This window comes from Lissotriton vulgaris, chromosome 2_1 (genome assembly GCF_964263255.1).
Source record: "Lissotriton vulgaris chromosome 2_1, aLisVul1.2, whole genome shotgun sequence".
Lineage (NCBI taxonomy): Eukaryota > Metazoa > Chordata > Amphibia > Caudata > Salamandridae > Lissotriton > Lissotriton vulgaris.
In genome coordinates, this window is record NC_141687.1 from 452195430 (window position 1) to 452208529 (window position 13100).

Here is a 13100-nt window from a genome sequence, read left to right on the forward strand (position 1 = left end):
CTAATTTTTATCCTCTGTGTGCGGCAGTATAAGGTCTCTGTGCGCTGCAACTGAGGCTATGTGCGCGGGAACCAGACTGCGTATGTGGGGGCAGCGCCAAATATCACTCCAAACCTTTGCTTAAAAAAGTGAAAAGAGAGTGCATTTCCACACGTCGCACCACTTGAAGTGTCTTAAGGCAGGTTTTCAATTTAGATACACACGCAATGACATGAATTGGTTACACAGGGGAGTACACTTTGGGTTTAGAAAAGCACAGGACTCCAATAGTGGTATCAAAATACGATTTTGCTGAAGATCCTCAGCTCAAGGACTGTTCATAGGGTGGGGAGTGTTGGGAGCCTATACAAGATCACATATATACACAATTACATAACATATTTACAATTAGATGTGCACGCTACGGAGTAATGTCTGGATATCCCGTCAGAGATAGTTTGTCACCATTCCAAAAACGAGTCCCCTACACCAAGTCATCGTAACAACTTCTTGGTGAGTGTGAGTGAATTGTTGAATACAGGTGGGTAAGTATGTGAATGAAAATAAGTGAGTATGTGAATGAGTGAAGATTAGTGTGTAGTGGGGAGCAACATAAAGAGACTAAATAAAGCATGCAGTCCTCAGTAAAGCCTCTTGATAAATAAAAAGCCAACAGTGAGTGGGTGAGTAAAGTGATTTGAGATAATCAGTGGGATTGTCAGTGAATAAAAATGTGTGTGGGTGAATGTTATGTATTATATTATGTACCAGAGGGTGGGAGGGAGCGTGTCATGGAATGCATGGTTGCATTTCATCACGGTGTTCCAGTCCAGGACATTGAGTCTTTAGCGGTGTCTTGGAGTGAAAGCCGACCTGCCTGGCTCTCGGCTGTACCTTTTTATGACTAGCTCAATAAAGCTTGTTGGAGACATTACAGAGTACTTGGTTCCTTTAACAATTGGCGTCCCCAATTTGAAATGCTACTTGATGGCTGATGTTAGTGACAAGGGTTTTGGGTGCGGTTCTATCGCAGAAATGTGTTGATGGTTGTGAAAAAATTATTTTGTTTGCATCAAGATCATTATCGCCCACAGAAACTAAATATCCAAAGGCAGCTATGTGTAAGCAGTAGGATTGTAAACTGGAGTTGCAAAAGGCTGTTTGGGCATATAGGGTGACTACTCACGATGCTACTGGTTTATCTCCTTTTGTGCTGATGAGAGGTAGGAAACCCAGATGTAAGTTCATTCCTGTTTGGCTTTCTGATGGAATGGTGGAGCAGTGGTCAGCGTCAGCGGTTAAAAATAGATTGAACGAGGTGCACAATAATAGCAAGGTTTATTATGATAAAAGTCATGGTGTGAAGGACGTGAAAGTAAAGGTTGGTGATTGGGTTTGGGTTCGAGTGAGGAAACCTGGTAAGATTCCTAAGGGTGAGAGTCAGTTTGGAGCACCACAAGAAGTCGTGGAGCTTCAGTGTAATGCTGTGCAGTTGGGTGATGGCAGAGTTTGGAATCTCAAAAGTATTGCCTTGGGATCTGGACAAAATTGTGGTGTCATGCGAGGAGAAATTCTGCGTGCCAATGGGGTGAAGGATGCAGAGTGGGTGGAAGATTTCTTTGTTCGGAGTGCTGTTCAGTCTAGTCTGGCTTCTGACCTTATTCCAGAAAAGGAGGTTGTTGATGAGAGAGTGGTGGGGAGCCAATGTTTTTTTGGAAGCAGCGGTTGCTTCGGAGGAGGTGCAATCTGGAATGAATGAGGCGGTGCATTTGGGCACGATAGAACCAGTTGTTGTGGATGAGGTTGTTGGTGACGGAGGAAAAAGAAAAAGGGTTCTTCCGTGATGGTTGAAGGAAAATGTAATGTGATTATTCTTTCTTTATGTTATTGTTTTAAGTTGCATATTTGCTATTCTTTGTGTTGTAAAGAGGAGGAATGTGTTATGTATTATATTATGTACCACAGCGTGGCAGGGAGCGTGTCACGGAATGCACGTTTGCATTCCACACGGTATTCCAGTCCAGGACATTGAGGGGCAGATTTACAAGCCCCCTGCGCCTCTTTTACGTCTCTGTTGCGTCACTTTGGTGATGCAGCGGCGGCGCAAAAGATGTGCCATGGGGCGGGGTATTTACAACGTGATGCATCTCCCAGATGCATCATGTTGTAAAGCCCTGCGCCAGAAGGAGGCGTTAAATCGTGGGGGTGGGGGGGCGTTACGCCGCAGAAACGTCTCCCAAAAGTGGTTGAGTGAAATCTACAAGATTTCACTCAGTCACTGTTGGGCCCATGCTGCGTCAAAACCCTGTGCCTGCTTGAAGCAGGCGTAAGGATTGACGCAGGATTATGGAGATAGGGCCCCCCAGAGCATTGCTGGAGCTGTGTCACGCTTGCGACGCAACTCCAGCAATGCAACGCTTTTACAGCACAGATGCGTGACACATCTGTGCCGTTTTTGCCCCATGGTGCGCTGCATTGTAAATGCGGCGCATCCAGGGTGGCGGAGCTGCAGCGCACAATAACTGGTGCATCCCTGCTGATATGCAGGGATGCACCAGTTATTGTAAATCTGCCCCTGAGTGTTTAGCGCTGTCTTGGAGTGGAAGCCGACCAGCCTGGCTCTTGCCTGTTCATTTTTATGACCAGCTCAATAAAGCTTGTTGGATACATCACGGAGCACTGGGTTCCTTAACAGAATAGTCAAAAGATAATCAGCCCGATTCATCAAGCTAAATTGCACTTGCAAAGGGCCAGATTCTGAGAATCTGGCCCTTTGCGAGTGCAATTTTTGCATTTGGGATTCATCATCCCAAATGCAAAAATCGCTATTTGCGAAATTGCATATTTGCGAGAAATTGGATTTAAGGAATCTCTATTAGAGATTCCTTAATGCAATTCATTAACCAATTTGAAATTGCGAATTCGCAATATTTGGTCGCTATTTACCACGAAGTCTGACTTTGTTGTAAATAGCGAAAAATTAGAAAAAAGCACTTTAGTGCATTTTTCTCTGTTGCATGTTACATACACACATGCCCTTTGGACATGTGTGTGCGCAACACCTGTGTAAATTTGCATTTCAGGGGTGCTACAGGGTGTCCTTTGGACACCCCTGGCACCCTTGAAATCGCTATCTTATTTGCGATTAGCTAATTTCTAATCGCAAATAAGGAATACTCCCCATTCATTCCTATGGGCCTTTGCATGGGGAGCTATTCCGTATTTGCGATTAGCAATTTGCTAATCGCAAATAAGGAAGATGTAGGAATCGCAATATTTTCTGCAATTCCTACTTGAATCCCATTTTGCAAGTCCTTAATAGCGATTCCTTATGAATTGCTATTACAGACTCGCAAAACGGGTCTTTGATGAATCTAGCTGAATAATCTTAATTCAGGCTTGAACAGAATGTATCCTGTAACAGCCTCTTGGCCAGGTTTGAAATCTCAGTGGATTTATGCATTCACCATAGAGGTGTGTGTTTGACTCCCTGGCCAGAGGTTCAATTCCCGGCATGTTCACTCATCCGCACATGAGGTCGATAATAAGAACAATTGAGTTGTATAGCAGTGAATATGTGTTCTTCAGCAACAACACAGCCTGGGGTAAGCATGTGCTCTGTGAATACATAAATGAATATTTCTGACGCTGGCTTTCTTTGACTTCGAGGTATGGATTCATAATATTCTTCAATCACGCCCTCTCATTGATAGAGTGGCCTTGATTTGTCATAATGGTATATATTGATGACGATTGCTCCTATTTAGAATTCATACAAAGTGGCACCCATCACAGAGCACTAATATACTGCTGCACCAAAAACACAAACTGTCACACAATGAACACACATACGGTCACAACGTACAGATCCGCACAGTTGCAGGCAAAGCAAATAGATTCCCTCAAATACACACAAACAAAATGCATGCATGGGAAAACACACAGAGAGAGACACACACAAAGATAAACATAGCAGCACATTATTTACCTAACCTTAGCCACAGCCGTCACATAGAAAACTAGTGGTGCGCGAAGAATGCCGGTGCCCGAAGCTCTGAAGTCCTCTGCCAATTTAATGTCGGCCCCTTTATTTCACTGCCTGCCAGATACTTCTTTCAATGTTATCAGACACTTGCTCCGATGACCATCGTGGGTGCGCGCCCACGCGCGCAGGTTAGTGGGAACAGTGGCCTCCACCTGAATGCAATAAAACTGAAGTCTGCCAACCTGGGAAAAGACACCCATTCATGGGGTGTCCATTGGTGGACCCATTTGCTTGGGCCTCCCTACCCCCTCAAATCCTCCTTAATAAATCAAGAGTTAGTATGTACAGCACCTTTCCCTTTGAGGGTCAAACCAAATTGATAGCAGGCACCTACTTTGGGCTTTTGAAAAGGTTCAAATCCATTCTTGGCCTCTCCGACTCTAGCACCTGACAAACTATCATCCAAGCAGTAATTCAGTCACAGCTAGACTATTGCAACATCTTTTACCTAGGAACCAATTTGTCAGTCATCAGAAGACCGTAGTTTGACCAAACAATGCAGAAGCCAGACTGTTCCTTTACCTCCTAAAATTTTGCCAAGTCTCTGGTCCACTCAAACTGCTTTGGCTCCCATTGGAAAAGTGCATCCACTTTAAAACCTTTTGTGTTGCACATAATATTCTGTACTCCCAGAGAGCCTCCAGTACCAGACCTCCTACTTCACTTGACCGATCTTAATCTGGGAACAGGCCCGCGTTTTAGGAGAGCCAGAGATGGAGACTGCACCTTCCGTGCCAAGGCCCCTGTTCTGTGGAATTCCCATTAGAAACATTGAGAACAATCTGCACTCCAGCAAATCCTGAAGGCATGGTTCTTTTCCAGCTAATGCCTGCCCTTTTCTATCAGGCTGCTGGTTACAGTTTATACATCTGCAAGGTCTAGCACAGGGATGCCCCAATTTTGGGGCAGCTATGCACTTCATAAATCCCTTTACCTTAGCATAACAATTTTTTTATTTTAATTTATTGTTTTTTTTCCCCCTTTCATCCCGTGGTGGTGGGAAGAGGTAGATCAACAAAACATACATCAAACATGAACATATAGAAAAAGATATTATATAAGCATCATAAGGACATATCAATAAAAATTAATTAATTAATTAGCAACCCATTTTTCAAATGGTGCCTAGTTCTTAGAGGCAATTAGGCGTCTTCTTTTTCCTCCAAAAGGCTGTACTGAAGTCTCAAGTTTATACCAAGCCAGCATCCTGGCTTTCCAATGACAAAAAGTAGGAGGTTCAGGATTAATCCAAAGCGAAGTAACACATAGTCTGATCATTGCCATAGAAATAAAAAGAAAAGCTTGTAAATGTCTTGTTTTTTCCGGAGCCGTAGAATATTCATAGCCGGTGATTACCATTTCAGCAGTTATTTTAACAGAAGTTTGAGTAATCTGCATGAGAAAAGTTTCAATTTGATTGAAAAAAATAGATAACTCCGGACAACTGAAAAACATATGAACAGAATCTGCAGAAGGAAGTTTACATCTGGCACAGAATGACCCTTTACCCCCGCAAACCACCCCCCATTTAGCAAGTTTTAGCGGTGTATAATAAAGATTGAACATAGACACATAACTTTGAGCTCGGAGGGTGCCTGAAACCAAAACCGATCTGGCTAATACAAGTGGATATTTTAGGTCGATAATAGGAACTCCAAAATTTGTCGCCCATTTGTCATTCTGATAATTAAGGTCATCAGGAAGTTGGGATAAAAAGTTTTGATATAAATTGCCAATTTTCAATTTCCTTCTGATAGATTCTACTATAACAAGTTTTTGGAACATTATTGGGTGTTGAGGAAGCTTGTTATCTAGAAAACTTCTTAATTGAAGATATTTGAAAAAATGATTAACATGGAGATGAAATTTCTCCTTTAAAAACGAAAAAGAAGCTATTTGGCCTGAATCGGATAGATCACCTATCTCCCTTACACCAAGAGTTATCCAAATATTTGCTACACCCTCTTGAAAAATCATTGGAAGTACTCTAGAGGCTGTTAATGGGGTATAATACATTATCTTAGAAATGTTAAAGTGATGTCGGACTTTTTGCCATATTGAGAATAATGTCCATAGTACCTTGAATTTAGTTTTTTTAAAATAACTAGGTTCGAGTATACGTGTGAGTATCCCTTTTATAGAATCTCCCAAGGATATTGAATATATCGAAGGAGAAAGATGAGCTGGTAGTTCAGCAGCATCCCCTAAAAGAGGGACAGCAAAATGTTGAATCATGGCTGCCCAGTAATAGAATGTTAGGTTTGGGACTGTCCACCCCCCGCGTTCCTGTGGGAGGCATGTCCATTTAGCGGCCCGTCTTGGTTTACGGTATGACCATAAAAATCGTTGGCATATTCTTTCCGCTTTTTTCAAAATTGGAGGTGGTATTAATAATGGGATAGATCTAAAAAAATATAAACATTTAGGGAGAACGATCATTTTAAGGATATTAGATCGGCCAAAGAGCGAGAGGTGTAGATGATCAAGACGTTCCAATTTGTTATGAAGTGAGTCAATTGTAGAAGAGTAGTTCAAATCTAGGATCTGATCTACATCAGGCGCTATTTGGACCCCAAGATATGTTGCAACAGTGGTGATAGGAGCTTGTGAAATGGGCATGGCCATGGATTGTAGAATTTGGGTTTTTGCGATGTTTAATTTGTACTCCGAAATTATACCAAATTGAGCTGGCAGAGTCTCGAGTGCAGGAAAAGATTGAGAGACATTGTCAGTTAACACTACGATATCATCAGCATATGCCAATGACTTGTATTTAATTCCATGCACTGTAACAGGGGTAATGAGATGGGAATTTTCTATCAGGGATAAAAATGGGTCAATAAATAAGGCAAAAAGAAGGGGGGAGCAAGGGCAACCTTGCCTAGTACCCCTACTGATGGAAAAATAATGTGATTCATTAGCAGAAATACGAATTTTGCCCATTGGAGATATGTATAAAGCTTGTAGAGCTTGGATGAATTCGGGTGCATAGCCCTTCCAGGACATAACGGACCACAAATACCCCAAGGAGACCCTGTCAAATGCCTTCTCGGCATCCAACAGGATCACCCCGAGGGCGCAGTTTGTGGTCTTTGCCCAATCCAAAAGTGCCACTACTCGCCTGATGTGATCCGTCGTATCCCGACCAGGAATAAACCTGTGTTGGCGAATAGAAACCATAGGGAGAATTGTTTGGTTTAAACGGAAGGCGAGTATCCTTGAATAGATTTTGCTGTCTGTATTAATTAATGCGATCGGACGATATGAAGATGGGTTTAATTCATCCTTACCTTTTTTTCTAAAAAGTACAATAGTAGAATGTCGCCATGAGTCGGGAATTGACCCAGACTGGGCAAGACGAAAGACTTCTAACATTTGCTGCCTAAATAGATGTGAGAAGGTCTTATAAAATTCAAGATGAATAAGATCTGGTCCTGCAGCTTTGCCATTAGAGAGAGATTTCATGGCGATCAGAACTTCCTCCCAACTGATAGGTTCGGTGAGGATTTGGTTCTGGTCGTCTGTGACTCTGAGAGTATCCAAGGATTGGAAAAATTGATCTAGCCCAGTTTGTTGCTGTAGAGTTATATTAGTTTCTTCTGTATATAAGGTTGTGTAGAAGTCAACAAAAACATCTAAAACACGGAGACTTGTATCCTGAATAGTACCAGAACTATCTTTAACCTTAATTATCTGATTGGCTATGGCCTTTTGTCGTAGACGTTTTGCTAAAACCTTACCCGAATTTTCACCAAGTTCATACATGGTAGTTCGGACTTGAAAATATTTAGTAGCTACATCTTTATATAAGGGTTCTAATAAATTAGATTTGGCTATGGCAACTAATTTCATGCTAGCTGCTATGTCTTCACCCCTACGAATATTAGAGCTTAGATCGAGTTCAGCTTGATGAAGAGCTGAGAGTCTAGTTTTTACGGCTCGCTGCTCAGTCTTCCAGCGATAAGAGGCAAATCTTTTGGTTTCGCCGTGTATCGCGGCATTAATTGTATCCCAGACGATACCGACCGAAGCAGTACCAGTGTTAATTGAAAAAAACTCTAAAATCCATGAGTTAAGTTGTTCTTGATATAGTTTATCAACTAAGAGTTTCCTAACAAATGTCCATGATCTGATCTGATTAATTGGACGATCCCAGGGAAAGCTGAAAAGGATAGGGTTATGATCAGATATAGTCCTTGGATTGATTTCAATCTTACCAGACCCAGCAATTGAAAGGGAAGTAAAGACATAATCGATGTGGACCATTTTACTATGAGGTATCGAGTAATAAGTAAAACCCGGTTGGTTTGGGTGATGATAGTGCCATATATCCGACAAACCATGTTCAACCAGGAGAGTCCGTAGTGCCTTATAGACTTGAGGCTTCCGTCCTATATATATATTATGTTTTGTTATATCCAGATGACTGGGAATATTTATATTGAAATCTCCACAAAAAAAAAAGGGATGAGGCCACATAGCTAGCTCTAAATTTAGATCCCTTATAACCTGTGGGTCATCCAGATTAGAAGCATAGATTGAGCAGATAGAGAAAAGACGGCCCTTAATCGATAATTCTGCTATTAACCATCTGCCAAAATTATCTTGTTTTACTCTTTTAACATGTCCTAACCCAGTCTTTAAAATGATAGCGACTCCCCTGATTGTAGAGGTCTGTCGGGTACAAGCCACCAACTCATAACCCGGAAATCTAAGACATGCACGATTACCCCATGGTATATGGGTTTCCTGCAGGCAGATAATATCAACCTGCATTATCTTTAACAGCTCAAGGAAAACTCTGCGTTTCTTAGTATCATTTAGACCGCATATGTTCCAAGTTACAAACTTCAATCTAGAAACAGCCATAATGTTTGATACAACACCAAGAGCAGTAAATAAACATGAGACTTTTTATGACCAGAAAGAATACAATCAAGCTGTTTTTTGCAGAAAAGTATGCAAATTGATATGACCTCACATGCATTTGAAAAATGACACAAATAATGAAAAAACAGGATGCTCAACTCTGAGCGCCACCACCACCACCACCACCACACCACCACCCCACAACCCACCCCGGTTGGACCACCCTCCCTGCGAGATCCACCCCCCCTACCCAGGGAACCCCTCCTCCCCCCATAGTGGGCATCAGGACCAGAGTCCTTGTGATGGTTGAGTTAGCATTACACACACGCCGCTGAACCTATAGTGTTCCCCCATTTTCAGACTACCGATGACCCTAAACAACTTAGATAAGCAAAAAAAAACATATATATATTTGAGGGGTCATCGAGTAAAAAGAGAAGTATGATATAAAGTAAGGCACAAAAAGAAATAATTACTGTCATGTGTTACTCAATCGGAAAAGATTTGCCAAAACTAAAATTATATTGAGTCCAGGAACTCCTTAGCAACAATCTCCGACATGAAAAACCTTGTCTGGCCTTGAAAAAGAACTTTCAGTTTTGCAGGAAAAAGCAAATACGCCTGGGCCCCCTTAGCCTGGAATAGGGGAATTTGTTGCCGGAGGTGCCAGCGACGAGTAACCGTCTCTGAACAGAAATCTGGACGCACAAAAAATTGACATCCCTTGGCGGATCGTTTCTTGTTAGGTCTAGCAAGGTCAAATATACGTTCACGGGCAAGGAAGTTGTTAAAGCAGATCAAGATAGCGCGAGGATGGATGTTTTTCGCAGTGGTAGATTGTTTCCTACTATTTAGCGGAAAGCGATGTGCTCTTTGGATCTCGAGGTTCCAATCCCACTGAGTGACCTCGGGAAAGGCTTCAGAGAAAAGCTCCACTATGAACCGCCGTGGATCGTCACCTTCTTTATTTTCCTCTATCCCAAGGACGCGGAGATTATTCCTTCTTACGCGGTTTTCAAGATCAATAAGCTTCCAGAGAATGTCCTTGCGTTGTTCTTTGACCTCCATAACTAGTTCTTTCTGAGTAGCAGCAGCATCTTCCAAAGCAGAAATCCTTTCTTCCGCTTCGGTAACCCTCGTGGTAGTCTCAGTACATGTTTTAATAACCCGTCTTAAGGAATTCTGCATTTTGCGACAGGCCCCCTGCGTTCGCATATTTTCTTGTTTGGTTGCCTCCCTATGCATAAGGATAGTTTGGTAGATTGTTACTAATGAGACCTCTCCGGGAACCTCTGGCGTGAGTAAAACAGTATCTTCGCCGGTTTTCTGCGAGTTTGGATCAGATTGATCAGTAGAGAGACCATTGAGGGAGTCCTGCAAATTAGAGATAGATGATGGCTTAGTGCCGGAGGCTTTGCGAACAGTATTGATATTCAACTCTTTCAGTGACTGATTGACACGCCAGTCTGCAGAGTCACTGTCATAGTCAGACCACTGCAGCTCTGGACAATCCTCCCCAATGCAGAGTGATCGGAGACTGAATAAAAGTTCTCATTAGAGTCGCTAACCTCAGACCCCCAGGTATCATGAGACGACACTGTAGGTAACTCCTGTGTAACTGTTATATGATTAGTTACAGATTGGACTCCATTATCCAGCATGCACTGGGGTGGTAGAGTTTGGCCTGCAGATGGATCTATGATAGCAGCAGCGATAGAGACTGATTCTATAGTCGTCGGGGTAATACCATTAGCAAGAGGAGGCAGCTCAGAAAGAGGGGGGGGAGTCATTAGAGATATGCTGTGAGATGAAGGGTACAGAAACCACAGTACTCACCCCCCCCCCTTTGTAGCGATTCCCGCAGCAGTCGGATTCTCCTCTTGCATGGCAGCGGCGGTAGATTCAGCGTCGGTGCTAGGATTTTTCCCCTTTCCTCCGTGTTTGTTGAACATTGCTGGCAGAGTTTTATCCTTAATGAAATTGCCCGCAGGAGTCAGCAAACTGTGTTTATCGGTGGCACGGGTCTTTTGCTTCATTGCAGGAGTCGCTGTTACAGCGTTCTTCGAGTCGGTCTCCTGTTGACCACGACCCGCGCTGCGAGATTTCATGGCAGCTGCCACTTTGGTGAGAGCTTTCGGAGGCATTTTCAGCGTGTCAGTGAAGGTGTGGAGCGTTGTCAGACAGCCGGCAACAAAGAGGGAGGATCTGCGCTGGCCGCCGGGAGCAGGTAGGCTGCTGCGGGAACGCTAGAAAGGTGATATCGGGGGCCGTCCGGTACAGACGGGTCAGAAAGGAGTTGAAATGCGAGCCAATAATCCGTCATGTACCCGTCGTATTGGTAAAAAGTCTTTGAGGCGATATTCTCCTCTTACAACAGGAACGAGAAACACATAGAGGGTCCGCTAGGGCTCAGCGGTGTAGACACCAACTCACTCGGCCGAGAGCGCGGCCGCCATCTTGCCCCTAGCATAACAATTTGGGAGTAAAGTTATTCAACTTCAGAAATTATTTTGGATAATCAGTCATTTAGAGACAGATAATATAGGGGCTATCACAGTGCCTTGTTTCAACGATTTTGTGTTTAAATAGTTGGGGAGAGACCTGTACACCACATTGAGGAACGCAATGAGATCATTTATCAAGCAGATTAAAAGGTATGTCCAGAGATGATAATTTAGACCATAAAGTATGTCTATCTGCATGGTCAAATGCTTTTGAAAAGTTTGTTAATAAAGCTTAACGATTTTCCACAGCATAGATTTATGCTGAAAATAGACTGTAGTACCACTTAATTGTCCTTTACAGAGCAATTGTTTCAAAAGCTCAACTGTCCCATGAGAATTATATATGCTTCCTGAGTCCACTTTTCTATGTTCCAAGATTCTGTGGCAAAAAAATCTTCCCAGTTGCACCAAGCAAGGTAATTTGCCTATAATTTCCTGGAATTTATTTGCAATCTTTTTATTGAAGAGGGATGGTAATGCTCCCCCTCCAGGAATTTGGAATAGGACCAGTGAAATAACAATACACACATTATGTATTCAGATTTTTTGCCCACGGTTTAGTATTTGCCTTGTATACAGCAATCTGAATTACAACAGGACAGAAGGCAGAGGAGGATCTCACTCTTCTTCATATATCTCATTGTTTGCTCATGGGTATGTAGAGAAATATATGAGCAAACCTGTTAACTTGATATTGGTGGCTGGATATCCGCATTCTTCCTATATTCACTTTGGTATAAACTTCACAGACCTGCACAGCTATAAGATATAGACTAACATTAATGTTTGTGCTGCAAATCAGGGCTATGGTACGCCATAATGATCTAGAGTTCCTTTCGTGCTTGGCATGATGCAAATTATACAAATTCAAGCCCCACTGTCCGTTCGTCTAAGCTAAACAAAGATTCCTTTATTTTGTTCTTAAAAATCTGAGCATTTGCGTATACTCAAATGAAAAATGAATGAAATTGGTCTCTTAACAATTCATTTATCTCTTTACACAACTGGGCTTCTTCAAAATTCTTTAGAGGCATTTTAAAAAGGGGAATTTTCCTTTCCAATGTCTCATGTGTTGCAACAGGGCTAAAATAATGGATTCAAATGAAGAAATGGGATCTTCAAAAGGGGTATTGTATGATTTAATATCTATACTATTAAAATAATACTAATTCAAGAAAACCAATTTAGTCTTTGCAGCCCTCGATTTTTCCTTTGAACTTTGCTTTGCTTCGCCCAGATCCTATTTCCAACGTCTAAGTTAAAGTTTTTTTGGCAGGCAGACCTATTCCTAGTTGAAGAAAAGCATGATCACTGTATACTGTTTCATAATACTGGAATGTTGAGAGCTCCATTGAAGCAATGAATTAGCTCTGGGCTTAAAATAGCTGGTATAAGCCCGGAGCTATAACATTCCAATGTTTGTCTTGATTGTTCTCCCTTTCTACTGTAGAACAGTCTACCCTTAGTGAGTGGAATGTTCTAATAGCGTAATAGTCCTTCTGCCTAGGGCTATACTGGTTTTTAAATACCTCCTCCCTTGTTACAGGCCCTCGGGTGCAGGGCCTTTGAAAACCTATATAACCCTCGGCAGCGGCCTAAAAGTCTATTTTAACTGCTTTCATTTCTCTTAAGACCCCATATGGCTGAGATACCCGCCACCCCCTCTCAACACAATCCCCAAGAATTGGGAAACCGGAAACAGT

The 13100-nt window shown here is 42.4% G+C and overlaps 1 protein-coding gene across 5 annotated transcripts in view; it reads left to right on the forward strand.

Moving 5' to 3' along the window:
• The window catches only part of GULP1 (GULP PTB domain containing engulfment adaptor 1), a 2138858-nt gene that overhangs the window by 2079665 nt on the left and 46093 nt on the right, over positions 1–13100 (forward strand). The gene's annotated exons all lie outside the window — the stretch shown is intronic.